This window comes from Hyposmocoma kahamanoa, unplaced genomic scaffold, assembly GCF_003589595.1.
Source record: "Hyposmocoma kahamanoa isolate Upper Pololo Valley unplaced genomic scaffold, ASM358959v1 202, whole genome shotgun sequence".
Taxonomy (NCBI): Eukaryota; Metazoa; Arthropoda; class Insecta; order Lepidoptera; family Cosmopterigidae; genus Hyposmocoma; species Hyposmocoma kahamanoa.
In genome coordinates this window covers 6,785,508-6,803,774 of record NW_020653726.1, presented here as the reverse complement: position 1 = coordinate 6,803,774, position 18,267 = coordinate 6,785,508, and the positions used below count along the sequence as shown (strand labels likewise).

General features: G+C 37.0%; 1 protein-coding gene across 4 annotated transcripts in view; it reads right to left on the bottom strand.

The window, feature by feature from the left end:
* LOC113226794 (synaptotagmin 1) overlaps window positions 1–1,248 on the bottom strand; it is a 34,956-nt gene extending 33,708 nt beyond the window's left edge. For all 4 annotated transcript variants that reach the window (XM_026459544.1, XM_026459547.1, XM_026459542.1 and 1 more), the window contains exon 1: window positions 1,143–1,248. The gene's annotated coding sequence lies outside the window, so the exon portion shown is untranslated. The remainder of the gene's footprint in view (window positions 1–1,142) is intronic.
* Window positions 1,249–18,267: the final 17,019 nt, after the last annotated feature.

Below are 18,267 nucleotides of genomic sequence, written 5' to 3'. Positions count from 1 at the left end.
GCCCAATGAATATTAAAACGTACTAAACATAATTACATGCTTCAGGCCCAAGCAAGCATGCCCACAGTTTCAGAACGAAAAACGTCTTTTTCAATATACCCCATGATCATATAGAATATATAGCGCTAAATTTGATTGCGATATTTTTTTCAAAAATGTACACTTGGTAGTAACGTGATTATAGGGATAATATTGTCTGATCTGACTCATATTATGTACATTTTGATGTACACGGGACCTTAGGGGGATAAGCTAATTTTACACGGTAACCTACCAGCAACTATTTTGAAATTATATTTGTTTAGCTTTGCAATCTTAAAATTAAAGGAATTGTTATAAGAGTTCATACATACATTCATACGGAGATATTTGAGTAATGTTCTTTTGTAAATAATAAATATACTGCGTTTACGGAGTGTCATACGAATTTCCGAATCCAATCAATCAATATTTTGTCAGTAAGTGATAACATGGTTAGCTTTTCCCATAATTAACGCTGGCTGGTAATATATATTAAACTACACGCATCTCCTTAGGTATACAGTACTTATACACCGTTACAATACAGTATATTATTATACTTAGTCTAGCAATCACATCTAAAGGAAAGGAACCATTGGTGAACTCTACATTACTTTAAAATGTCAATGACTTGAATTAAAAAAATAAGGAGTAAACTGTTTTTGTTGCAGAGTCTGCGGAAGGTTTTCCATTAAATTTATTTTTGGTAATGCTTTACAATACGATTCTATATGAGATCAAATATTAGTTTACCGCATACCTTTCCTGATAATAGTTGTGATAGTCAATGCAAAAATCTAAAAAAATATCCTTCTTTTTAACATGACCAAAGACGAAATTTACAAAAAATGTTGCCCTAAATAATAGTAAATAAGAGAAACAAGACTTGCACTTTTATGAATTTAGTATCAAAACAAAAAAAAACTTGTCCTTGACTTTTTCAACTAATCTGTGCGCAGGAAGAATCATCGCAAATAAGACGAAACGTTGATAAATATTAATTCAACTAAAATTATTAGTTTAGACGAATCTAACAAATAGAAATGGCGTGTTACGTATTTTGTTATGTTTATTTATAAGCAAAATGTAGGGGTCAATGATAGTATACTAGGGGTACTCACTGAGTCTTGTTAAGCGGGCATTAAGTTGAAAATTCACTAAGATATCCCATCACGTTATGGAAAAGCGTCTCGGTGTTGTAGATACAGTATCAACTGGCGCGGCGGTCGACTTACTGAACGTTTCAGGGGCGCTGACGTCGTCGATTTTCCCCTCGGTAAGGTTACAGCCGATTCAGCCGCTGAAAAACTGTGCTGTGACTTTTGAATTATACCGCCTATGAAATAAATTTGATATCTCTAGTATTGGATATATGTGTGTTTTTTTCGGTGAGTATTATTTGAGTAGGTGTCTATTATCTGTAGAGTAATAAACAAACTTAAAAACGTTGTTGAAATACACAATTGCGACTAAAGTTAAACATTTAGATACGAACACCAATTACAAAGTTAAATTTAAATACAAACTGTAATTCTGTCTTCCTTGACATAAACAACGTATAATTGCATTTTGGTAACTTTCGAGGATTGGCACCTAAAGTTTTTTTCTTTGAAAAATGTCAACTACGCTGATTTTGCTTAATAATAAAACGGAAACTAAACAAGTCTTAAAAAAACCGATTAGAGTGTGGATTGTAGATCTCGTTTCGCTGATATGTTAATAACTCAATTATTTTGCAAAAAATGTCGTTACGTTGTTTACGATACATTAAAAAACAGACAGCAGAATTGTACTACCGCTTAAAATTATATTGTATTTACATTTTTTTTATACTGCCAATCATCATCAATCTGCATAAGAAGCAAATAACTTTTTAATTGAAAAATTAAAACCGACCTCCAAAGTTTGCTTCTCGGCGTTTTTCAATTTCTGTCATCAGATTCTGGCTTCTTGGTGACAATGAGACTTTTTCTGGTTGTCACGGTAATGGTGATCTGTTGATTAGTTGTATTGTATCAAGTGAAAAGTCGACTTTAATTTGCGGAAAATATTTTTTTAATTTATGATAGCCAAAATGAACTCGGAACAGCATCGTCGGCATCAGGAGTCACCTCGAGAGTATATGTACCCTTCAAACAAAAAAATAATTTTCAAAATCGGTCCATAACTGACAGAGAAATGGGTTTTTTTGATCACTGATTGATGATGATGATTTTCATGATCAGATTCTGACTTGGTGATAATGGGACCTCCACGCGAGTGCGCCCTTTCAAACAAAAAAAGAATTTTTTTTAATCAGACCACAATTGACGGAGAAATCGGAAAACATGCATACAGTCGAACGTATCCTCCTTTTTTTTGAAGTCGGTTAAAAAAATCAAATAGTGAAAGTAAACTTGGAAAACTTTTATGCTCACTGTTTACTAAAGTATAATAGGAAGAACTGTGTTTAAACAAGCAATAGTACTCTTTCACGATACGACATATTCACCTGCTTGGCCTTTAGTGTAGTAAGATATAAAAGTGCTACGGTTAAATTGTTCAGCGCTTCATTGGCTATGCGGTAATGCTATAACCTCGTGTTGCCAAACCTCATTGATTTTCGTGCTGCTTTTATCTCAAATCTTATTTGGCTATCGAGACCTTAACTCAATTCTATGCAGCTGATTGTAATGAGACCATTAGACCTTAATTCAGCAAAATAAGGTTAATTATCGCTATTTGATTTCAGTATTTGAATAATTTATTTACTACTAAGAGTAAAGTTAAAGTTAAGTCACCGTTTTAACCCTGACTTTTACCATGTAAACATTTTAGTATATTGTTAATTGCTAATATTTCACATTGGGTGGCCGAGCTGTAGGAGTAAGCGTGGAAATTTCATGACCTTTAAACTTATACAGGCAAAGTTTACAAAAATTTATTTATGGCACTGGGTTACCCAATACCCTGAGATTAGAGAAATATATCCACCCCTTAACGATATTTGCGTCATAAACCGGATTAAGGTATAATTACCACTGAGAAAACAGAGCTATTGTCAAAAACCGCAATATAATAAATATTTGGCAAAGAAAATAAATAAATTGTCTGATACTGACTTTCTGTTGCAAAATAAATAAAACCTAATTCCCAAGATACAAAATATATATTTTCCATTGGTATATAGTACACAAAATAAAATTGCGACTACCTTTTTATCAACTTGACATATTTGCAATCTGAAAACCAATCAGATGAAAGGTCTCTCAAGGGATCTCTAAACCCACCTGACATAGAATAGTTGAGATACATACCCATCCAAGGCAGATAGAACAGTAAAACTTCTCTAGATGTCGCTATAGTGCAAGTTTGTTCTACACCAAAAAGGTATTATTATATTATCCTATTTTAGTCGCCTGAAAATGCAAAAGTTTCAGAAGTAATTGGTTAGATGGCGCTTGTAACACGATTTTACATAGTCCCATTCCTATCTTCTAAACAATACTTTACTGAATTTCCGTAGATACTTTTTTCTTTATTAGAAATAAAATTTCTCCACGATATTCTCATATAAAAGTTTTTACCTGATTGTGTTCAAATGTCATATTTAAAAAATATTAAGCATAATTTAGTATTTACAAAAGATCATAATATAGTATACATAATAATAATAAGCGTTTTGGTTACGTAATTTTTATACGCACAATCATTTCTTAATAAAATGGGTTCATGAAATTAATTAAATTAACTAAAATTTTAAATAAATTAATTTAAAATTAAATTTAGATTAATTTTAATTAAATTAACCTGGATTAACTTTTTATAAGGTTAAATTCGCGTAATTGAAAGTCCGGGAAATATCAAATTGTATCTATGTACAAACGGTAACGTTCAGACCATAGACCAACTCATGACCTTTGTTTGAAAGTAAAGCTGTGATGTTTCACCTTTATTCCGAGTGGATATCTTAATTTTTATACTGTATCGTTTTGTCAGATGGTTAATTCCAATTTGCAGTGGAAAATACATGCAAAATACAAATTAAAAACGTGTAAACTAATTCAATCTTAAATCAATTAAATTCGTGCAAAACACAAATCTACAAAATTGGTCAATCTCTCATCGATATTTGCAAAATGATGCCGATTTATTTTCCTTTGTAATCCCTTCTATTGATAGTTCGCCTATTGGAAACAGAAAGTAAGAATAGGCTCATTTATTCAACAAAGACAACCTCAACTTAAGAATGATTTCCTGCAATTTGTAAAAAATGTTGAGGGAAAAATTATGAAGTGCGTGTGATGGATGATGCATCAAAGAATAACGAATAGGAATTTGTAGTCTTTGTTTACTCTATTGGCAGAAGTGACTAACGAAAAATTTATAAAGAATGCGAACTCATACGGAAGATACGCCACAATTTAAAGTGCAGAATGCTTATAAAGATTTAGTCTGTTTAAAAACTAAAGTTTGTCTTACCGTAATAGTAGAGAAATTAATTTTAATAGCTGTAGAGCTCCCTGTGAAAGAGTTTGTCCAAGGAAGTACTGCCACCTTATCTATTTCTGCCGCCAAGCAGTTTTTTTTAAAATATCAAGTGATGTGACGAACAAGTCGTACGCCTGATGGTAAGCTGCATGCCTGTCCACAACAGTTGCAGTTGCAGTGTCAAGTTGGCTGTTAACAGATTGACTGCATGTTTGCAGTTAATGCGTGAATGCGTTTTCTTCTGTCTCACTACAAATTAAATTTTCTTCGAAAATGTGTTTTTGTAATCGGGATGTGATATGTCGTACAAATTTTTGTAAAAATTGCATTATTATGCGATGGACTATCTTAATAAATTTATCATTTAACTGTTTCGACGTCATGATGGCAAATGAGTCCTTCCGTTATGTCAACTAATCGCGGCATTTTTCGTTTCCTACAGCGGTAGCGAATCTCGCTCATGTCATAGGTGAAAAACAGACCGGCGGCATCACTGTTTCTATTGTCTCCTAAATATTTTACAGATAACTAGTAGAAATAGATTCTTAAACGTCTACACTGAGTCGAAAGGGCCAATGCCACCAATCTGTCTTTCGGGATAAGCCAAGCGGCCTGCATTTAGTTGTAGTTTAAAGATAAGAATCACGTTCAATAGTGATTGTTTGCGCAAGTTCCAATAGCACCCGTGTGGTATCCGAACCCTACAGCTCTGACGCTTAGGCGAATATTTCATCGTTTTTACTATAATTTTGCGTCCTTAAGCATTGATTCTGTAACCACTTTGCTACAAAAAATTCCAAACATACTTTTGCAACTCTTACCTTTCCGTATACTGAAATACGAGCTTAATTTAACGTAACCTTCTCGGGTTACATTGCTAGCCGTGTGGAGGTCTCGTCGCCTAAATAGGTCCCTAAAGACGAATGCTCTCAAAATAGCAGTGATGTGAGGCAGTTTTTACTTATGTGCTGGAACTGAAACTATATACGTTCTCGTAAGTGTAATAGTTGCAATAGCAGTTTATTCTGTTTGACTGTAAAATAAGTAGTTATGTATGTGTTTCTCTGGATATGCACACGATTTTTGTAGTAACTACTAGTGACTTTCAAGATTTTTTTCAATATTACACTTTTAAAAGGCGCTTGCCATTAAAATGCTGAAGAAGTGAATGCTGTAGCCCCAACGGCATACTGAGGACACTTGCTTATAGACCGGAAAGTGCTTTTGGCAAAGGCAAAGCAGGGTATCGGTCCTTTAGTTTTTCAGTTGTTTTCTATAAAAACAATAAAAACTAGTGGTTAAAAAATGAAATGTTGTCAATTGAGAAAACTCGATTTGAAAATTAAACAAAAAATACTGAATGATATACATGTATATATACGTCGTATATATATGTCATATATATATACGACAGTACTTAATTTCTTGTGCATATGGTTAATGTCCTATAATGTGTGTTGTATATTGTTACTAACGTAGTTGCTGGGTTGTTTCTTGTTTATTTTAAATATAATCAATGACCTCTAGTGGTCTGAAGAAATAAGATTTCAATTTTAATTTCATTAAAAATAAAAAGGAAAATAATAATCAAGTTACTTAGAGGAAGGAAAAAAGTCAAGTTACTTATTTATTAAACAAAATCAACAGCCAGTTACAATCACAATATTCTACGTACTGTATATTATATATAATATAATATATAATAATAATTTATAATACAATATAATTTGTCGCAAAATTATGTATTGTACATACATAAATACATTATTTATGAAGACGATTCCAAGCAATACCAACCCCGATACATAAACAATTCTCCTATATTGCTTAACATTGACCTCCTAAATTCCTCCAGTACACGACTTGGTTTATTAAATAGACTTGTTTTACCAACGATATGTATTACCGAGCGTACTGGATGCGGCATTCCATACACACACTGTGTTTCGCTGATGTGCGGTTCCGGCACAACACTTCATTTAGTTGGTTGTCAAACATTCAAGCTGGCGAACGCAGATGTGGTTCTCTTTGAAAATTAATTTACATCGACTTAATGAATCATTGCACCCCAATAGACCGAGCGCGTCTGGAAGCGGCGTCCAGGTGGGAATCTGGCCGCTGGCTACACGCTTTCCCCTCTGCCAGTACCGGTACCTTGCTGAGCGCCGAGACCATTCGCATAGCTGCAGGCCTCCGCCTTGGTGTCCCAGTTTGCTCCCCTCATCGGTGTCCTTGCGGCAAAGACGTAAGTGCTCTGGGTCACCACTGTCTTTCCTGTCAGCTGAGCGCCGGCCGTATCTCCCGGCATGAAGCCCTCAATGACATCATCCGTGGCCTTAGCCACTGTTAACGTGCCCGCTATTCTCGAGCCAAGCGGCATGTCGCGAACAGATGGCAAACGCCAGGACGGAATGACTCTCATCCCTTGGAGTGTGGGCCGGGCACTGGTGTGGGACGTCACATGTGTCGACACACTTGCCCCATCCTATCTCCAGCACACTAGCAAGAGGGCTGGCTCCGCAGCTGAGCTGGCGGAAAGAATAATAAGTACCAGGATCTCGGCTCCAACTACCTATTTACAGCTTTTGGAGTCGAAACCCTTTGCCCGTGGGGTCCGAGTGCCCTTCATCAAAATTAATTGACTGTCTGGGAAACGCAAGGGCTACCTTGCCCAACGCATTAGCATAGCAATACAAAGGGGAACGCTGCCAGCATCTTGGGCACCTTGCCGCGGGGACCCAATTTTATTCATATAATTTAAAAATCCTAGTTTTACTTTTTATTAGTTAAGCTTTTATTGTCTTTTTTACCTTACCTGTATATTTACTTAATTAAATACTATTTACATCGGTGTGTTGCTCACGTTTCGCTAATTCACTAATTGTGTGAACATAAATTATTTTTTTTGAATTATTCACATTAATTCGGTAAGTAATGTTGTGGTTTTGGATTAATTTGTGTATTCTACTATTTGATAATCGCGAAATATTAAACAAAATTTTCTCATATCCAATTCGATATCGCAAGCATGTAATGACGCGTGTTAAAACAAGACAATACATAATATCATAGATTAATAAGCAACAGACTGTTCTGACTACGCAATAACGAAGTATGTAAATTCAATAATATAGTTACTATGGTTACCTTAAAAAAAGACTAGACTACGTGGTCTAAAGATCTTTGCCTTTCCGGAAAAGTTATTATTATTACGTCAATAATTTCTAAAACTTTGATTTTTCTTTTTAGTAATTCGTATGTTCTCATATTTGAAACAATGAAATAATGCTATCTTGTGTGCTTCAGTATTGCAAAAACACTCCAAAAAATATCAGTGCAAAATAAGGGAATAACCTTTCACAGCTTTGTTATGTATTTTTTATTATAATGACGTAAATACTTTTTCAATATTATCTGCCTGCCTAGCTCATTCCCAACAGGTATAGACTGTAGCTCTTTGACAAAGTTCAGCATTAAAACAAAACACATAACTATTGATAGTGTTTTGTCTGGAACATATATTCGTATTTTCTGCGAATGTTCTTGTCTATAGATGGAAGTCTTTGTGTTTTATTTGTTTGTTATGCGGCTTATTTTAAGGTGTTCGTAACTATTTAAACCATCTTTCGGACAACAAGTGGGTAGTCTTGTAATATGCATGATCGCGATATAAGTTCACAAGTATTTCTTTTAATATTCGTTCGAGAGGCCACTCGCTAGAACTGTCTCGACTACGTGCTCGGCTGGAAGCTGTAGGGCTAGCACTACGGAAATACCTAACCTTTACATTTTTATTATTGACTCGTTTGTACCGTTTTGGTGTCTGCTTGTTACTGATAGTGACGGTGGACATTTTGGAGCTCCAAACTGTACTGCAGAGAACCACGACGAGGAGCCGAATACAAGATTCAAGGCTTATATTATGGTTAACCGCGACCAAAAATATTACTCTTTTATTTTTTGTCCGACCACCCAAAACATACAGTCCACTTCTATAGAATCACCGAAATCACAGCGATTAAGTATTCTAACTTACAACTTTCATTAACAAAGGTGCAACCTGACACGGTGGCCGCACGGTTATCATCCTGGTCTGCCACGCAGAGGTCTCGGGTTCTACTCCCGGGCCGGAAGCAATGTTTGTATGGCCTACGTTTATTTGTCTAATATATCTACCTCAGTACTCTTAATGAGGTTAGCACTAAGATAGACATGTTCCACTAATCTTTGAAAACATTTATAGCGTCTATGAGGTCTCAAACCTAGGGTCAAGATGCGTTCATTTTGCTTATTTTTTGTAGATTCTTAATTTATGGTTTCCTCAAAGTTATCTTTTTTTTAATTTTATAAACGTTTAATTTTTATTTTCAAATAGGATATTTAACTAAATCTATTTATTTCAATGTTGTGCACAATTGTGATCTGTTTCAAGCTAAATAGTGTTGTGGTATTAAATAACCTAACCTCCTCGGGTTAAAAAACCGTCCTCAAAAGTCATTCATCCCCTAGTTTGCCACCCTTAGAGGTGGTATATTTTCTTGAAATTTAAATAAGACCACATCTGAGGTACCTTTTTTCCAACAAAAAAAGAATCATCAAAGTTGGTTCACAAATGGCGGAGTTATCTCGTAACATACATAAAAAAAAGCATACAGACGAATTGAGAACCTCCTCCTTTTTTTGAAGTCGGTTAATTAATATCGGTATAGGTATAGGTATCGTATATGGTTTGCGAACTGTGATTGTGTTTAAATAAATAGAAATAAAAAAAAATATCTCGTGAGCGTGTGTTTAGATGTAATTTCGTGGTTGTCTATGTGTGTCCATGGTACCCGCGATACAGGATTTCCCCAGTGTGGGGCTATGAATGTGTGCGTTATTTTATTTTCTTTTTTTTTCTTAGCTTGTTGGCTGGTTTGAACCGCACTTATGGACCGAATTATTATTATTAAAGGTCAATTTGTTATTAACCAGGCATAAGTGCAATTCTTAGAGTCTTGTACCTGGCAATGGGATTTACTTGTTTTAACACATTCATAAATGTAGACAACAAAGCTTTGCAATTACAAACAATTACCGCTTTCAATCGCAACTGTGATATAAATTATGTGTCCATACGTAATACGTGAACTCTTCGCATTCCCCTTATACAAATAAAACATTGTTGCCTACGCTACCTACTTCGTAAATAAAAACTTCTAATTATTTTAGAACTTTGTCTCGCATAATTATTTCAATTCATAAAAAGACTAAACTAACAGTATTGTGTGAATGTGAACTATTCTCATTTGTGTATACCGATATGTGTTAACAAACCCCGACCTAAGCTTTATATTTATGTCATTGTAAGTGAATGTCAGTATTCTATTTTGAGAAATAAGTGTCTTAAACCATAACAAAGTAGTAGCAGTAGAGCTCAGTGTGAAAGAGTTCGTCCAAGGAAGTACTACCAACACGTATTTCTGTCTCCAAGCGGTAATGTGAGCATTACTGTATCGTGCTTTTGAAGTGCAAGAGTGCTGGTGGAATTACATGCACACGAGACTTGTCAACTGATGTCTCAGGGTGATGGGCGTTCTGATCCCCTAGTGAGGCCAGCGGGCTCTGGACAGGGACTTCGGAGCCTGCATTGCACGGCCTCGCTCGTCTGGGGGGCGGGTCGGAGGACAACCGACTCGCCCCTCCGTTGGCGCGGGAGCCCTGGCGCAAGCTAGGGCGGCCGGGCGGCGTCGTGGTGAATGTTCACCGATCCCACGGCGCCGACTCAACCGGCGAGAGGGAAACCCGGGGGGGTTTTAGTGGGGTAGGCCCTCCAGACTGGAGGGAGAGTCCCCACATAACCCCTGAGTCTCCCTGGGCTCAGGGGTATCCATAAAGATTTCCCCCCCGTCAAAAAAAAAAAGGGTGATGGGCGTTGTGGCAATGCCCTTGGAATATTTGCGATAAAGCTCTGAGTGGCGCTGTAACTGCTATGGACAGGTGTGTCACTTACCACCAGGCGCACAACCTGATTATGCCGTTAATTGGTATCATAAAAAAAGACCCTTCTGTTAGATCTGTTAGTACAGTAATAAAGAGTTTAAATAATGTAAAAGCTAACTTTTAGACATTGAGAAATCGCGGTGTTGGTACGACATCGAAATTAGTGTTGGCAGGAGAAGCAAAGAGTTCTTTGAAATTTTAAACTCTCTATTAATTTACCAAAGAGTAGCGAAAGAGAGGTTATGTCTCGTAAACCAATAGGTAGTAGGGCTTGTATCTTAGGACATCGACTGCACACAACAACACAAAAAACGCAAAATTTCAAATTTTTAAAGTTTACACGACGTCAACGCTGCATTAATTGACTATTGAAAAGGATCGACGTTGATCGGCATAGTATTGTCTTTGAAAAATACCGAAGCTCTTGTTAAAAACCGCATCTAAATCAGTTAAACCATTTAGGGGGTAGACGGGATAACACTGCAGGAGAACACTATATCATTTGTTTCTCAAGCAATCAGGGTCATGAGTACGTCCCACTTTAACACGGAAATGGCTTGAGCTAGTCAGAACAAGGTTTATGTATGTGTAATAAGAGCGAAAAAGACGTTGTGCGTCTAGCTTCTATTCGAAACGCACTAGGTTTTTTAAGGTTTTTTTCGTTTTTGTTACATGGACACCTAACTTTTCTAACGGGCTTAATGCGATTCCGAGTGGATAAGTGTGGTGCCTCCCTTAGATGTAAATTCATCGCCAAACAGTCCAAAGTCCGAAGTGCCAAGTTTGATGTGCTCTCGATTATACCTTTATTCCGTCGTGGGGTGAAATTGTAATTTTGGATGAAAATGTTTCAATACTTCTGCTTATTATTAACATTATTTTCCGCCTGTTTCATGGAAATGAGGCATTTTAAATGCGTGAATATTTTTAATCAGTATTTACAGTTTGTCACCGTTTAATAAGCTCTCCAAATATTTATTTCGACGAATTATCCAAATTTTGAAATATGATGGACGTAGACTAACACTATAAATACGTACCTACCTTTTCGCACTTTTGATTTATATCGTTCTAAGGTTTGAACTTATTCTGTTAAATTATAATGTGCTTCGGTTATGTACTCAATTGTTTATTATTAGCATTATACGGAATAAATGAAGGGTTTTGAGGATTTTGGGGGTTGATGTTGCTCGCTTCCGTAGGTTTATCCTCGAGACCCTACAAGTGACCCCTGGGTGGTGCTAAAGAGCAACAACTACTGGTGGTAGGCTTCGGCCGTTGTTAGTCACCACTCTTCCGACGTAGTCGAGTCGCCAAATGTGTTCCGACTCGTGTTCGGGAGTCGCTATTAGGAGGTAGGGTTTGAACAGCTGCATTGCGTCTGCCGACGAGTTGTAGCTGCTTGTACTGCCACACTGAGCACTCGGTTCTGGAGGCTAGCGGGATCCGAAGCACGGTGCACGACTGGCCGACCGTGGGAAGTTGGGGGCCCAAGTAGTGCGAAAGCCACCCGTGAAAGGCTGCCCCGCTACCCAACGAAAAATCCCGGAATGCTCCACCTTGCCGGTTGGCGACCGGAGGGGAGGATCAGTTGGCCATCTCCGGGGGGGTTCGGGCGTCCCGGCACTCTCCAAGCAAATTGTACCCTCGTATGGCAGTGTGAGCTTTGCTGCTTGGTTGAACAGCAGTGCCTCGTTCAACTGCCTTCCTCCTACCTATTCACTTCCCTAAAACAATAAAATGAAAAACAGAAACAGTAATAAGTTTACACAGCGGTTGCACGTCCTCCCACTAAAAGTGCACCTCACTAATATCCGAGGTCTGCACTCAAATCTCCATTTGGTCCACCATCATCTTGAAATCGCTAAACCGCAGCTGCTGTTCCTCACCGAGACGCAGATCAGATGTCCGACTGACACGGCGTACCTCAGCTACCCCGGGTATACTCTGGAGCACAGGTTTCTACCTCGTGCCGGAGACTGTGTGTACGTTCGTGATGACTCCTGTGTCAAGCGTCTCAAAAACCTTGAGGCACCAAGTTTTTCTGTTTTGTGGCTTCTAGTCATTGACTTACAAATAAATGGACGACGGGTCTAATACAAAAACCACGAAAAAAATGTCCCAAGTCAACCTATTCGAAATTTAAATTGTTATGTCATCGTAGTATCGCGCTGTCCGTAGAACAAATGAAGACTAAAGCGGAGTGTCGCGCTCTGTATACGATTTTAGCGCCTTACAAGTGCACTTTTTAGCGCGGACCCGACGTCCATATAATTGTAAGTCAATGCTTCTAGTAGACACAGGAGTTGCACAAATAGTGTACTGCTGTGTTTACCGATTGCACAGTGGAGATCAGGAGACAACCAAGCTGTTCCAATATCTGAGTGAGACGTCTGATGAGATTCAGCATAGGTACCCAGCGGAGCAACTAGTCATTCTGGGGAACTTTAATGCACACTATCAAGAATGGTTGTTCCCATACCAGATGACCGATCATGCTGGGAGAGAGACGCGTAAACTTGCGTTAACGCTAAGCCTCTCCCAGCTTGTCAGTGGTGCCACTAGGATACCAGATGTTGAATCTCGTACGGCTAATTGCTTGGACCTCCTGCTGACAACTGATCCAGACCGATACGTTGTGGTTGTGGACACTGGGTAATTCCGACCATTGTCTGGTGAAAACTGTATACGTATACTCCCCACCCGATCAGGGCCTTAGTGGTATAAGACGGGTGTGGCGATACAGGTTAGCAGATTGGGATGAAATGCGCCATTTTGTCGAGCTGTGCTGATACTGTAGTCGAGGTCTTGAGTTTGGGTATGGAGTATTACATACCATACTCCGATGTACCCAATAGACCCCCAAGCTCGTCCGTGGTTTAACGTTCACTGCAGTCGTGCTAAAGCACAAAAGCACGCACCAAGCATGGGCAGATGCTCGACTGCGCAAAGCTCCGAGTACTCGGAATCTGAAGAAAGCTTTTAATATAGCCGCCAAGAAGTGCAAAAGCGTGTCACGTAGGGCCAAGTTCGACCACGTGCGCTGCATAGGGGCGAAGCTTGCCTTTTATCCAGCAGGTAGCAAATCCTTTTGGTCCCTGGCCAAAGCGGTCCAAAGCAACTTTTGTCACCCATCTTTGCCACCTCTGCTAAGGCCGGATGGCACGCTGGCTCATACTGCAGAAGAGAAGGCGAATCTCTTTGCCTCACTCTTTGCAGAGAGTTCACATCTGGATGCCGCAGGGAACGTACCACCTACCTTACCTCAGACTGGCTGCGCTATGGCGCCTGTTCGCATACGCCAAAAAGAGATACTTAGAACTCTGCGGAACCTTGACGTGAATAAAGCTAGCGGGTCAGATGGAATTCCAGCGGTAGTCCTACGTAACTGTGCGCCTGAGTTGTCTCCCGTTCTCACACGCCTGTATCGCCTCGCACTTGAGACTGGTGTAGTTCCCAGGTCGTGGAAGCTTACCGGTAACCGATTTCAATAAAACTTGAAAATACATGTATTTTTTGCCAATTTGTTGATGTCGGTTTTTTTAGTACTCTGTACTGAGATTATACTTATGATATTACATGTTACCGCGCAATGAACAAAAGACTCACCACCACAAATAAAAGAAGCATCGACACGGTAAGAAGAAGAAAACCGCGCACATTTTGTTTAGGAAACAAAAATTTCTTTGAATTGAATTTGACTTGAAATGTATTTTTTACCTAATATATAGAAATAAAGATATTTGAAAACTGATACTATTGGACATTGCAAATTTCACGAGCCTATATCACCTCAAATGGTTTTGGTCGATTCCGCATATCAGTGAAAGTGTTGAATGAATCACTATGGAAGAAATATATAGTAAAATTGAGGATATAATTATTATAGGTGTGAAAACACGATTATTAAAAATTTTCGCAATACAAAAAAACACAAACTTACCTTGAAATATTCGACGTCTGTATTCAATAGGTACTTTACCTATACCAATGTTTTTTTTTATATCAACTGAACTAAATAGAATGTATATACTATACGATATACATTATTCAAATGACTTTAATTTCGTTTATAAAAAAATAAATTCTGAAATAAAGCCAGTGTCCCTGCCATGCGAGGCATGCAACATGAACCGTAATAATATGGAAAAAAATTGAATTCGGGCGGAGGTAGTATGTATTCAAAGTAAATAAAGGAAATATTTAGGCTTGTTTGTTACATCGTGTATAAACTTGATTTTTACTGTAAATACTGTTGCAAATACATAAATAACTTTCGGAACTATACATGTGCACAAGGACTGAGCACGGAGATTAAATATGATATCCACAAAGTCACAAACTGGCCAATTCATTCTTTTCTTAAACTTGTTTGATTATTAGTCGGATTTCAGCATTTAAAATTATAAATAGCAATTTCTACAAAAGTTATTATTGTTAATAATTTAATTGCTAACAACAATAACTTTTAAAAGTTAATTGATTCCAAAAATCTTCTTTTGTCATGTTAAAACGGAGTTGAGGTTTCTTAATAGCAATAATTATAAAGTTTCAGTTGGACTTCTTGGTGTAATTGGAACAATTTTGTGATTGTTTGTAGAACAACAACGAAATATGCAGCAATTTGAAAAAAAAAACATGCAGTACAATTGAGTTGTTTATTATTGTTGCCAATTGCTCAAAGAATCTAAGAACTAAAACAAACTTTTCAAAAGAACTTCTTATCGTATCGATGGCATGTGCTTTAATATTGTAATCCAGAACTCAGCCGCGTCACTAGTGGCCGCCATTAATCCTTAAGCGAGCAGGTGTTAGGGCTCGCAGGGCACGATGTGAGATGGGTCCATTGTTCGAATCGCAGGGCACAAACAATCCAGGGGCTGTGCTCTCTCGTTTTCCGTCATCTATCCGTAACAATTATTGTGAAATAAGTATAATAGTTGGCCGAATAAAATAGAATAAGCATGATGCAAATGGAGCTTCATACTCGACATTGTCTAAAAGACAATCGGTCAAGTATTACTTATTTGACAGTCGGATGGATGTTGGAAGGAGAACGAGAGTGGACCCCAGGTTAGAACTATCCGAAAAGCCGCACCTGAACAAATTGTTCCCCAAAACGAAGTGATAAAATGTAAGAAGTCTGTTGGACTCTCCACGATGAATGTATCTACCACAGAACACCAAAAGAAAATAAAAAAATCCCTTTGTATATTTACATTTTGGATTTAAATAAATAACCTATTCACTGTAGGCGACACCATCAAACACAGATAAGAATGAGACTCGCGCCCATTATTCTAAGCCTGTATTATCTGTACCCCTTGAACATCCAAATCGGGTATTTCAGTAATTGTGGTTTTAGTTTATGGCCAACATAATGGGTGAGGGGTAAATTGTCACAATTTGCTGCGCGATAGATCCGCAATTGCGCAATCAAGCGCGTTTCAGGCGTGTGAGCTGAATGTCGCCCAATCGTTGCTTTGCGCAAAGAGAATTCAATACTTATGTCTGGTAGACATAAAATGTAGATGTAGCGTGTTTGTTTATGGCATCTGTAATTTATACAATATGTGTATGGTTAACGTAAAACGTAATACCTATATTCTTCTTTAAAAACGTTTTTACCACACTAGGAATCACCTCAATTTATACTAGGTATTATAGGTTATAAATTTATACTTTCAACCCTCGGTTTTTAATAAAAATAATTACCACCGTTGGTTACGTTACGTATGGTTGGCGGTGCGAACTTCAACGTGACGCCACGTTGACAATTTTTTTTATCGAGGCTTGGCTACAAGGCTATCAGTGTCAAAATTTGATAAGAACGCGGAAGTTTTCCTAGGTGGAAACGAATAAGGTCGATATACTTTAGAAGTTTAAGGCGATCGCTTCGCGACTCGTAGTTAGTTTTCTTATAATATAAACGCGGAAGTCTTTTTAGACAGAAATTATTTCCCGCATCCTATTCATTTCCATCCGCTTCCGTCCATTTAGTGTCATATTATATCATATTTAGAATATATTTTTTATATATACAAAATTAGATATAAATTGAAGCACAGCATGAAGAAAAAATAAATATATATGATAATAATAATTCCTATGTAAAACAGAAGATAACTGAAATAAATAATTAATGTAACGAATAAATATTAACAAAACTGGCAGCGTGTGCGCAGTGCCGTTGCAGAATCCGTCATCCACTCAGACTATTGTCGTCTCTCTGAAGTGCTACGACGCTGTTTTTCAGTGGATCCAGTATTTCATTCGGTTGTTTCAGTATTATTATACTTGGTAACTAACGCAATATATTTATATTTTGATTAGCCAATTTTTAATTTCCTTTCCTTTTATTGGTATCAATTATTTATTATTTGTTTGTTGAATTAGTTTTATTTGCGTTGCATTTAATTGCAAAAAAAGTGAAGTGATAAGAGATTATATTATAGTAGATTAGTCTAAGTTGCGGAATAAAAGCAATAACACTAGTAAGTCATGAGATGTAAGGATAAATGTTTATTACGAGTTATAATAAAATAAAACAAAAAATACTAATTCAAAGAATGTTGATAGAAGATCAAAATATTATACAAAAGTAATAGGCAAATATAAAGTTAAATGAACCTTTCCAATAGTTTCGTGGTATTCCTTACATAGTAACTATTAAGTAATCTGTGGTATTACATCATCGTTAGCATGCTGGGCGGCACTTTTTACAGTAAGTGGCCTATGCCACGAATTTTAAAGTATACTCTAGTTCACTTTAAATTTTAATATTGTTTGTCGTACTAGAGTATCAAGTTTCTTACTGTAATACTCTTTGTTCTATTCCGCTCTCTCACAATTGCCTAACACATTGTATGTAAATTCATATAGATAGACCTTACTAGTATTTATGTGGTCTGTGTATAGACCTATCTTAAGATCAGTGCCCTTGTGATTATCATTATTATAGAAAATAATGATTATTATTATTATATTTACATGAAACGTCCAAGAACAAGGCGTATTCCCGCCTGGAAAAGCCGGAAAATGGTGTTCTTTTTAAAGAACAGTAGTAATTTGAACTACTATTACATATTATGTTTACTCCAACAGTGAAAGAATTATTGGACTAAATAAAAAACGATTGAATTTATATTTTTTATCAAAGATATAATAAAACCTTCATTATATAAAAGCTATAAAGGTATTATCCCTCTGTGTGGTATATCTCAAAGCAATCCTTCGGATGCAAAGTGATTTTACACTTTGTACAAAAGAATTTGGCATTTTTGTGGCAAACATTGCATCGTGTCTGCTTATTCTTATACCTTATCATATGTTCTTTATTGTCTAAGCGAGATTCCTTATGTAATTTCTTCGAACCATGGCTAAATTTACGATTGTCGCTCTTTTTGAAGCTTTCCATTATACCTGTTGCTACGGCTCGACGAAAAGCTAAATGATCATGTTCACCACCGTTATTTTTATATAATTGCCAAGAGTTCTGTAAGGCCATATCCAATGCGTGGCAAATAAGAGAAAAATACCATTTTTTACCTCTGATAGAAGTCCTGTACAAGCCAATATTCTGATCGGATCGGTCTACTCCACCCATATTTTCATTATAGGATTTTATAACCGCAGGCTGATCAATTTTTATGTATTTCTTTTGCTGTTGAGAAAATCTTTGTATTTTATGTGGTGGTAGAACGTTACTAGCATTGGAAACGACTGTAACTATATTATTATCATGCCATTTGCATACTAAAATCTCTTCAGCTCTAGTTGATCTATAATGAAACA